Source organism: Triticum aestivum, chromosome 4A (genome assembly GCF_018294505.1).
Source record: "Triticum aestivum cultivar Chinese Spring chromosome 4A, IWGSC CS RefSeq v2.1, whole genome shotgun sequence".
NCBI lineage: Eukaryota > Viridiplantae > Streptophyta > Magnoliopsida > Poales > Poaceae > Triticum > Triticum aestivum.
In genome coordinates this window covers 747805974-747815941 of record NC_057803.1, presented here as the reverse complement: position 1 = coordinate 747815941, position 9968 = coordinate 747805974, and the positions used below count along the sequence as shown (strand labels likewise).

Below are 9968 nucleotides of genomic sequence, written 5' to 3'. Positions count from 1 at the left end.
TTTTTTGCTTAATAATATAGTTGCATGCATTCTGATGCAGAGGCTGGGGATGATCCTCCTTTAAAAAAACTGCTACATGAAGATAGCTATCGGTCACGATCGTGCATCACAAATCACATGTTTTGCTTACACAAGGAACCACATCATCGATTTGGACAAGTAGAAAGGCCTTAAAAAAGTGCAATAATGGATATCGTTTAGGGCCCCACGATATCCCGGAATCGGTTGCTTTCGGGTTATCCATCTACTACCCCTATAAAAGAAAGAGAGGGGCAGATCCAAACAATCAGATCCGTTCATCTACAAAATCTGATGGCCATTAATCCTTTCGTGTTTAACACTACAAGCCACGAATTAAGTGATGAATAACCCTGCCCCGCCGTTAAAAAAAATCTACCAACAACGCACGCACGCACGACTCTCGCCCCCTCCTCCTCCTCCCGTCGGGGCAGTTCCTCCCGCGTGTAGTTCGCCGCGTTGCCGTTCCTCCCGCGGCCGTCAGCCGCCGCCTTCGCCGCCCCGGCTTTCCTCCCGTGGACGTCAGACGCCGCCGGAGCCGCCCTACCCCACGCCCCGCCGGAGCCGCCCCCTTCGCCGCGGGAACCGCGGGCCGCTGGAGCCGCCCTTCGCCGCCCCGCCGCTCAGCTTGCCGGAGCCGCCCGCCGCCCTACGCCACGCCCCGCCGGAGCCGCCCCCTTCGCCGCGGGAGCCGCGGGCCGCTGGAGCCGCCCTTCGCCGCCCCGCCGCTCAGCTTGCCGGAGCCGCCCGCCGCACCCCCTTGGCCACGGGAGCCGCGTGCCGCCGAGCCGTTCCTCCACGACCACCACAACCAAGGCAGGGAGCGCTGCTCCAACCTCCTCTCCTATGACTCCAAGTCTGACGACGCCCGCGACCAGGCGTGCTCCCCTCCATGGTACGAGGAACGCCGTATACATATTGGTTAACAGTTTGTTGTGACGGAATTGTCGAAGTTTGTAGTATATCTGTATTTGCAAATTCTGTACTTTGTGGTTATATCCATGTAGTGAATTAGTTTGCCAAAAAAAAATAGTGAATTTGATGTGCCAGACTCTTGTCAGTACCACTCAAACAGACTACATTTTGACCCCTTTTCGTTTTTCCCTTTGGCTCCAGCGACTTTGGCCATGTGCAGATAGTTCAGAAAGAAACACGAGCACAACGCTATCACTGAACTACTTCTACAACAGTATAAGATATACATATCCTTTAGCTATTGAACTATTTAGCAGTCAAAAAATGTTGAACTGTTTAGCTCCCGGACAATCAGTTTGACTTCATGTCCATATGTGACCAAATAGTTTTAGGCTGATAACTATCACTAGAACCAGCCTGAAATTTGACCTCTCATAACATGAAAAGAGCAGCACGTGGTCAGTTCCCCCCACCAGCTACCATCTGTGTCAGATTTTGATTTTGACTTTTTGATTTTTTTTCTAGAGATTTCAGGATAGAAAGGGAGCTTTGGAGAGGGATCGCAAAGATCAAGGCTATTGTGTCAAGTACTGTGCTCAAAACGTCCATTGGGTGCATCCATCTCGCCCCAGTTCATCACCAACCACCGTGCAATTTACATCCACTGCGATCATGGATGACCCCGTGAGACATTGTCGCCAGTCCTATTCTTCTAGATACAATGGGTCAGCTAATACGGTATTTTGCTATGCTAATCACGCTTCCGTTTCATTAAATTCTCAGAACAATACTACTTGCTTTCTACTAATAGTGTTCTGTCCACTGCAAAAATAAGAATTATCGCAACATTTTCATGATCTATATTCCAGCTCTTAATATAACATTTGTTTCAGAAGCGGATAAGTGGTCAAGGGTCGTATATAAGAATACTGCAGGTCTAACTACACTCTTCTCAGCCTGGAAATTATTATGTGCTTGCTGACTTGCTTTGCTCACATTATCGCCAAAACTGTGAGCGGTCCTTGCATTTCTTGCGTATTCATTGACATACACGCATGTAGTAAATGCGAAGTTATTTTGTCCTGATATGAACAAGCATGTTGATTAGTGCATTCAGTTTCCAGTAGTACAGAAGGAATCTCAATCCATGTTCATGTTAAAGAAAGCGGAGAGATGTTGTAGGTTGGAACTGTGCATGCTTGTTGATTTCTTGTTGTGACTTCTGTAGTTTGCCACATGTTTTTGTTCGAACTACATCTGAATTGTAGATCTGAAGTTTCATTTGCACACATCAACTTCAAACTGCTATAGAATTTTGTACCATACTGAGGTTCGTTTCAGTTCTGTTTTTGAGAATGGTTCACTTCAGTTCACATAAGTCATTTGATGATATTTTTCAGCCATTACTATTTCTCCAATATTGTTCATGATCTCTTCGCCGCCCCTTGATGCCGGGCTTGGAGCTCACCTGGCCCGCATGTCCCCGCCGCCTCTCCCACGCCGTGTCTGCCCAGCAGTCGCACTAGGCCAAGACGAGGACAAAGCCAAACCCCAGACAGCGTAGGGACTGAAGCAACAATCTGTTCATTTCGGACACTTGGTAATTGACTAATGCTTCCTCTCTTGAATCAAAAAAATTCAGTTCAGCGAATTTTCAAGGATGCATTTGCATTCCCAATTAAACCTTTTGATGCCACCCTTCTTTCATCATAATGGAATTTGATTTCTCTGATAGAAGCTGAATTTGACATCTTCAGGGCCCAGAAATTAGGAGTTGAGGTTTGCCTCATTGAGAAGTACTGGCCGGGAGTTCACCTTCACAATCAACCAGTGATCCCTTGTACTACTTCAGGGATCAAGCCGAGGTACTTCTACTTTTCTGTCCAAACAAGAAATTAGTGGGAAAAAAAGATACCTCTCATTCAGGTATATTATGAATACAGATTTGGTTGTCGGCTGTCGGCTTTTCCTATAGGGACAAAGGTTTGTGCGCATTCATGTTTTTGTTTTCAATCACACGCAAAATTCATGTCTTTATTAGTACTGAAAAATTCCCTGAGCATCCCTGTAGATTACATGGATTTATATAATTTGTCTAATGGGTTTATTTCTGTTGCTATGCAGCTCAACTGTTGAATGTTGATGGTGAATCGAAGATAGTGCTTATTCCAGTTGTAGTTGCGGTCAGTTTCCTTCCATTCCTTTTACCTGATAATTTATCTCTTCATTTTCTTTGGTATTCTATTTTATATGAAAATTCGTCGATGCGAGACTTGGACCATGAATTTGCTTCAGTTGCTTATTTTGTAGTAGTATACTCCTTTGTGACAATCAAGAATATGCTAGCCGTATTGCCAGCATTATATGTATATACTCCATATGGTAGTATATACTCTGAGAACTGGTGTATATACCTTATTTGTAAAATAGTTTGTATATACTTCTTGCTAACTACTCTGTATTATCATGGTGGGTTAAATAGTTTTTGGTCTTCTAACTCTCTAGGATAATTAGCATCTTTGTGGGCCTTTTCAGATTAAAATAACCTATTGATTTGATCAATAGAACAGATCTCTCTTTTTAAATAGTGGTAGTTTCTCCAAAGTTCTACTAATTTAATTCATTATTTAGGTATCCAGATCCAATAGCCTTGCTGTTTATATCTTCTTCTAATAAATCAATTTACAGTGCCACAGTTAAAACAGATGCAAATTGATGTATTGCTCGAATTTCAATCCTGCACTTTATCTATGTTGCTTGCTCTGAACTCTGTAAAAGGTACATTGCACATGCTGTTCACCTCTTTCTGTACTTTGTTGGTTCTTCTTAACATTTGTGTTTTTCCTATAAGATGACGAAGAGTAATCCAGACAAAGTTCCACGAACGACTACGCATCGTTCCCCATTTACAGACATAACGAACTCGTCTACCATTGATAACGCAAATGTCACTACTAATAGTCAACAATTAGTTCAATAAAATTGCTTGGTTATTGGCACGGTGGTTGCATCACAGCTGCGAAATCTCCACTGGCGTAGGATACAAAGATAAGACGCTGGCAAGTGGCTGTACAGCTTATTCTTGTTTACTTGTCTCAGACACAGATGTATATCGCTGTTAAAGGCTGTGACGACGTGCCGTGCTGATTGATCATTAGTTGGACGGGCCTGCTGGGGCTGAACATTTGACTTTTGACCAGAACAAGTGATCAGAAGCGCTTCCCCAGTTGGCATCATCCTGCAGACAGCGTTTAGGATGAGCATCATCTTAGTGGCGCGCCGTTGTGGGAGGCGCATGCACTGTGGTGGGCCGAGGTGTGTACTACGTGGGAGACGCGAGGAAAATGCTCAATTCCTATTTTGAGTGAGTCCCACCCATGGAACCTCATAAGCCTAAGGCATTTAGACTAGATGTCTGGATTATGTGGTTGCCCACTTGATTTCTTCATTCACTGCAGTTGATGGTATGAGAAACAATATATGAAGACTTGGTTATTTCTTTCAGTTGAGACGTTCAGTGAGAATTTAGCACCGACATAATGAGAGAGGAATCCAGCCCTGAAGAAAGCACTGGCAAATGAACCGGCATATATTTCATCACTTGGTTCTTCTATCTATGAAGTAGTGTGAACCTGCATGCCAAGTTTCTTCTGCATGAGGCAGATATGCTATATTGCTATTTGAGATGTGATTCTCCTGTCCTTAGAAGCATGTTCTTTGTCCTAATTTTCTGTATGCTCTCTGTTCTTCAGAGAGTATACTTAAAACAGTCTTGATTAGAACGATAATAATAAGTTATCCTTGGAAATCTGCTGATCGACAAAATGTAGTTTTCAGTAGCATGCCTGTTGATTACTAATTGCTATGGCATTTTATTTTCTGATACATCTAAAGCGTCCAATGTGATTTGCTTCACTGCAGAGTAATATGGATGAAGAACTGAGAGCAGCGTTTGGTCAAAAGATTCAGGTAGGAAACTGGTTTTCGCAAATGCCCAAATCGTGGTAAAGGCAGTAAAGGTAAGTTCAGAGTCTTTCGGTTACATGCAGAATAAAGACTATATTTATGGTGAGTGATGCGGGAATTATTATGAAGGTGATACAGATTCAGTCATAACCTTTGATTGGCTACAATTTATGTCGAAGATACAATGCAGAAGCATGATATGAATGTGTGCCAACTCAACAAAACTAAATGTTGCTCTATGAATCATTGTTTAAAGTGATTCAGTATCAGTTCATATCTTAAGATCATTGCACCATCAAGCATCTTCCTCGTAGCATGGGCTGTGGCCATTTTCTATAGAAAAATTATAGTAACCATGCATTTATGTTTCTGTAGTTTGATTTTAGCATTTGTTTCAATGAATTTGAAGGTACTGGCACAGCGGAGTTATTGTGGTATATGCCAGCATGTTTGACGCTGTCACATGAGCTGTTGATAACTCGATATGCTATGAGTTGTCCTTCTGATGAAGAACTTTTTACTTACATCTCAATTTTCATTGTGTCTGGAGGATAAATACTAATACTATCTCCTTTGATCTTTTGGCTGTCCCTCGGGCCATGAATGTTCCTACTGGGGTGAAGGAGAACATTCAGCTCATGAGGGGGCTTCACATGGTCGCCGATATCCAATGCCTTGATTGTCGTGAGGCGCTCGTGTGGAAGTGCAAGATGGACTACGAGGAATCACAGAAGTACAAGGAATGGAAGTTCATATTTGAGAAGGCAAATATTGTACATGAGAATTGGTAGTAAATAAAAAAGTCAACAATGTGCCAAAATGCTATTATGGAGATGTGAATTGTGATCCCTGCCTTTGTACATAGCAGTCACCTGTAAGTACCAATTTGTTGGTCGCACCATCTTATTTCGCGCCATAATTTACACTTTTGTTTTCTGTGGAGAGACAAATTTTGTTAATTTGTCTCGGAACCATTTTTTGTTCATAGCTGGTTGGCTTAAGAATGTTTGATCTTTTTGTTAAACATCGAATTAAGAAATGGATCAACTTCTTGCTGTAATTTCCATTGTTACCTTGTGTAGTTGTGATGTGTTTAATGACGAAAACAAGTGTATGGCCATATCTCTATGAAACCATAAATACATCAGGCCTAACTTGGTTGTGTATACTTTCCTTGACATCAGAAGCACTTGCTCCAGAAAAAAGGAAGCACTTATGCCACATGGCATGCGCTGTACGTCCACACTTAGAATTGAAAGATTTTCTGAAGTTTTACCCGGTACTAATTGCAATAGTTTTGTTAACAATGTCTGCACTGAACCTGACTTTCTTTTAGCTTGTTGATAGTGGTTCCCATGCTGAAAAGATGTTCCTTTCTGATGTTTTTTTCCATGTCGATTAGTTTTACATATAGACAGTATTACCATACAATATAATTTTAATTTGAATAAAAAATCTTATGATTTTTGTGTTTAAAATGGAGACGTGTGTTGCACGTGCAAACTTACTAGTCTCCATAAGACAGTAGGAGTACATGACAACCACCAACCAGAATCAAACTACCAAGATTCAAGGCGACAATTAACTAGTGCAATAATGCTGATGGATCTAGTAGAAAACCAACAGTGTATCAGTACAGCACATGCGGGAGAAGCGAAACCAATATATATACTGGCTTGCCAGGTTGTGTCACTTATGTGGGCTTGTCTGTGTGCGTTTTTTTCCTGCATACGTCTCTTTGTAATTTGGGGATAGTTGTCCTAGCTCCGAATAGTTGTTGTGCTTCTTAACTTCTACTCCCTCTGTCCCAAAAATTATTTCAACATGGATTACATTCCGGATAATCTTTGAGTGTCTTCCAATGTGGCTTCCAAAGATACTTTTCCTTCCGGTCTTGATAAAGGTAAATTGGTTGTTGAGCAGGTTGGCATACCTTTAAACACATGTTACTATGTATGGCCTGGGAGGCGCCTCCTGTAGGGATAGTCAAGATCAATGTCAATGCTAACTTCATGGCCGACCAAGGTCAGCATTGGAGTTGTGGCGATACATTATGAGAGGTTGGTCCTTTTGTCACTGTGTGATTTTCACATAGTGTGTTCGAGTGTGGAGGAAGGGGAGCTCCATGCAAGCTTGGCAGGAAGTCATGTTGCTTCGGCGATGAATAATCCTATCATCTTGGACTCCGATTGCCTTATTGCGAAAAATTATCTGCGTAATGAGGTCAACCCTCTCGTGGATTTGAACTGAGAAGCGGAGATTCATGCTCTTATGCAAGGTATGGCTTTGGCCATCCAACATACATCGCTCCCGGTGGTAGTGTAGTCGGACTCGGCTGAAGCTCTTTCAGTGCTATCTAGCAATCGTCTGATAAGAGCAGCGTATGGTCAGTTAATCCTCAAGATCAATGAGTTAATGAGTAGAAGGGAGTTTTTACCTCAGAAAATTCATCGTAGTCAGAATAGTGTTGCAGATCGGTTGGCCAACTATGGCCGCACCGAGAGAACCAAGGATGTGTGGGTACACTCGATACCACCATGTATTGAGAATTTATGGCCTCTTGATTGTAACACTGTGACATTGCAATAAAAACTCCCTTTTCCCCATAAGAAAAAAGTTTCCTTGGTCAAGGTTAACAGAGATGCAATACGGTTGCGCATGAGATTGCTATTTTTTTTTACAAATACTAACTTTATCTTAATTAATATAATGGGCGAGGGGTTATTTCTGGAAAATAAATAAGAGAAACTATAACTAAAATTAATTTAGAAACCCAAGTTGTCAAGACAATTATTGGGCATGGTCGTGCAACACATGCATGCTTCTTTTAGACGAAGAACATGGCTACATCATCGACCTGGAGTCCTGGACTCATGTACAAGAATGGGCTTAAAAGACAATAATGGATACAATTTCGGGGCCACAATCTTGTGGGTATCGGTTGCTTCCAGGTCATGTTATCCATCTCCCTAATGCATGACGACCACCAACCCGAGTAACTGTCAAAGATTCAAATCACAATTAACTACTACTCCCTCTGTAAACTAATATAAAAGCGTTTAGATCACTATTTTAGTATTCTAAACGCTCTTATATTAGTTTACGGAGGGAGTACTAGCTAGTACAATAATGCTGATATATAGATCCAAACGGAAATAATGCAGCCACCGTGGATAGATGAGAGAAGCCCAACCAATAGAACGAAGAGAAGAAGCATCCGGATTTGGGTTTATGTGTGTATAGTGGATAGTCGGATGTGCCAGTGTTCCTCTTCCCCCAACAGGTAAATTGGTTTTCTTGCTTTCCACGTGGTCAGTCACCGCTGGCAAATTAAGGGTGCTGGTCAGATGTTGCTTCCACGTGGTCAATCACCACGTCATTTTCGTTCGTGCTCCCTTCTTCTCTATTTGTCTTTTGCTTCTTTGTTTCGATAGCTTCCTCTGTGCTCTCCGGCTCAACTGGTCTTTAGCCCTCTTAACAATCAACGGTTATGTTGCTAGCTCCTACGTAACGTACGTGTCAAGTCTCTAAAGCGTCCCCTCGCAAAGAAAAAGTCTCTAAAGCGTCTTATATTTGTTTATGGAGGGAGTAGCAGTCTCCCCATGCATCCATGCACCGCCATTGTCAACCAATGCAAAATCACCATCTCACCGTTGACGGTTCCGAAAACCATCCCGCCTTTGTCCGAGCCTCTAGAATGGTGGCTTTGAGGCTTGGACAATCCTGCGGCCTGGAGAAGATGTAAAACACATTCCTGCAGAAAAATAAAGACTAAAAGAATACACATGTGTGTAAGGTAAGTGTATGGGTACGCACATTTAATCTTGGTTGTCCGTGTTATCACCTTGAGTTAGGCACCTTTCATACGCAACATTATTTCTAATTGTATAATCTAGAAGTTGAAATTGTCAACACGGTTATTGATTAGAGGTGACCGTGAACCACATGCGTTCTTGTACAAATATGTTGGCACTGCTGCACGAGGACAGCTATTTGGACGGGCATGATCGTGCATCACATGCATGTTTCTTTCACATGAAGATCATTGCTACACACCATCCATTTGGACCAATACAAGAGCCTTAAAAACGCATAAAAAATAGGTAATGCTTTGGGACCTACTACGAGATCGCGGAATCGGTTGCTTCCGGGTTATCCATCTGTCTGATGCATGACGACCACCTACCGGAATCGAACTGTCAAGATTCAAAGCAACAATTAACTAGTGCAATAATGCTGACGGATCTAATAGAAAAAACATTGCATCGCTACAGTACAAGCGAAGCCAGTACATGCTTGGGGCATCTTCAACAACGACCCGTAAATTTTCTCCCGCGTCTGTCCGCGGACACGGATGCGGAGCCTGCCATCCAATGCTGCCCGCATACATGGCAAACACTATCTGAACAACCGAACGAAATTCATGCAAACATGGCCGGATTTTCATACAAACCGGACGAAGTTCATGCAAACACGGCGGATTTCATTAGATTTTGTATAAACATGGCAGAATTCATAACATTTCAGACATAGTTTAACTAAAAGTGGTGCTCGTCCGATTGTAGAGGTATAATACCTAAACTAAAAGATCGTTGACGCCCATTCCCCATCTCCGGCCACAAGCCCCGAATAGTGAAGCTTCGCCTTCTCCAGCTCCGCCTCCATAACCTACACCTCCAGAGTGCCGAGAATTAAAGCTGTCCGCCTCCACGTCGCCACCAAGCTACTAGTCAGTCCACGATGCTCAGCACACCAAGCTTGGTGTCGACAAGAGGGGAGGAGCGGTGTCCTCCTTGGGACCCGAGCGGCGGCGACCTACTGTGCGCTACTCTTCATTACTGCCGATGGCGCCCGTAGACGTGTCGGTTTCGTGGTCGAGGTGGCAGGGCACGGCCTCGGCGGAGCCGGCGATGTCGTCCTCGTCGTCAGTCTCGTTGTACACCTCGTCTTCCGCCTTGTCACACTCCTTGTAGGCGGCCACCGGTTCCGCCGCCCACTGTTGGTGTTATCGGCGGACAAGGCGGATCTCACGGTAGGAGTTGAGCAGCGCAGCCTGCTCCGCCAAGTTC

The 9968-nt window shown here is 43.3% G+C and overlaps 1 long non-coding RNA gene across 2 annotated transcripts; it reads left to right on the top strand.

The window, feature by feature from the left end:
* The first annotated feature begins 333 nt into the window (after positions 1-333).
* Positions 334-5981, top strand: LOC123088580 (uncharacterized). 2 transcript variants are annotated; one of them, XR_006441961.1, is made up of 5 exons: positions 334-913; positions 1459-2533; positions 2691-2916; positions 3058-3116; positions 4855-5980. It is a non-coding gene; the product is annotated as an uncharacterized lncRNA (long non-coding RNA). The 2 variants fall into 2 exon arrangements; XR_006441960.1 differs by having other exon boundaries at positions 3058-5981.
* The last annotated feature ends 3987 nt before the right edge of the window (positions 5982-9968 follow it).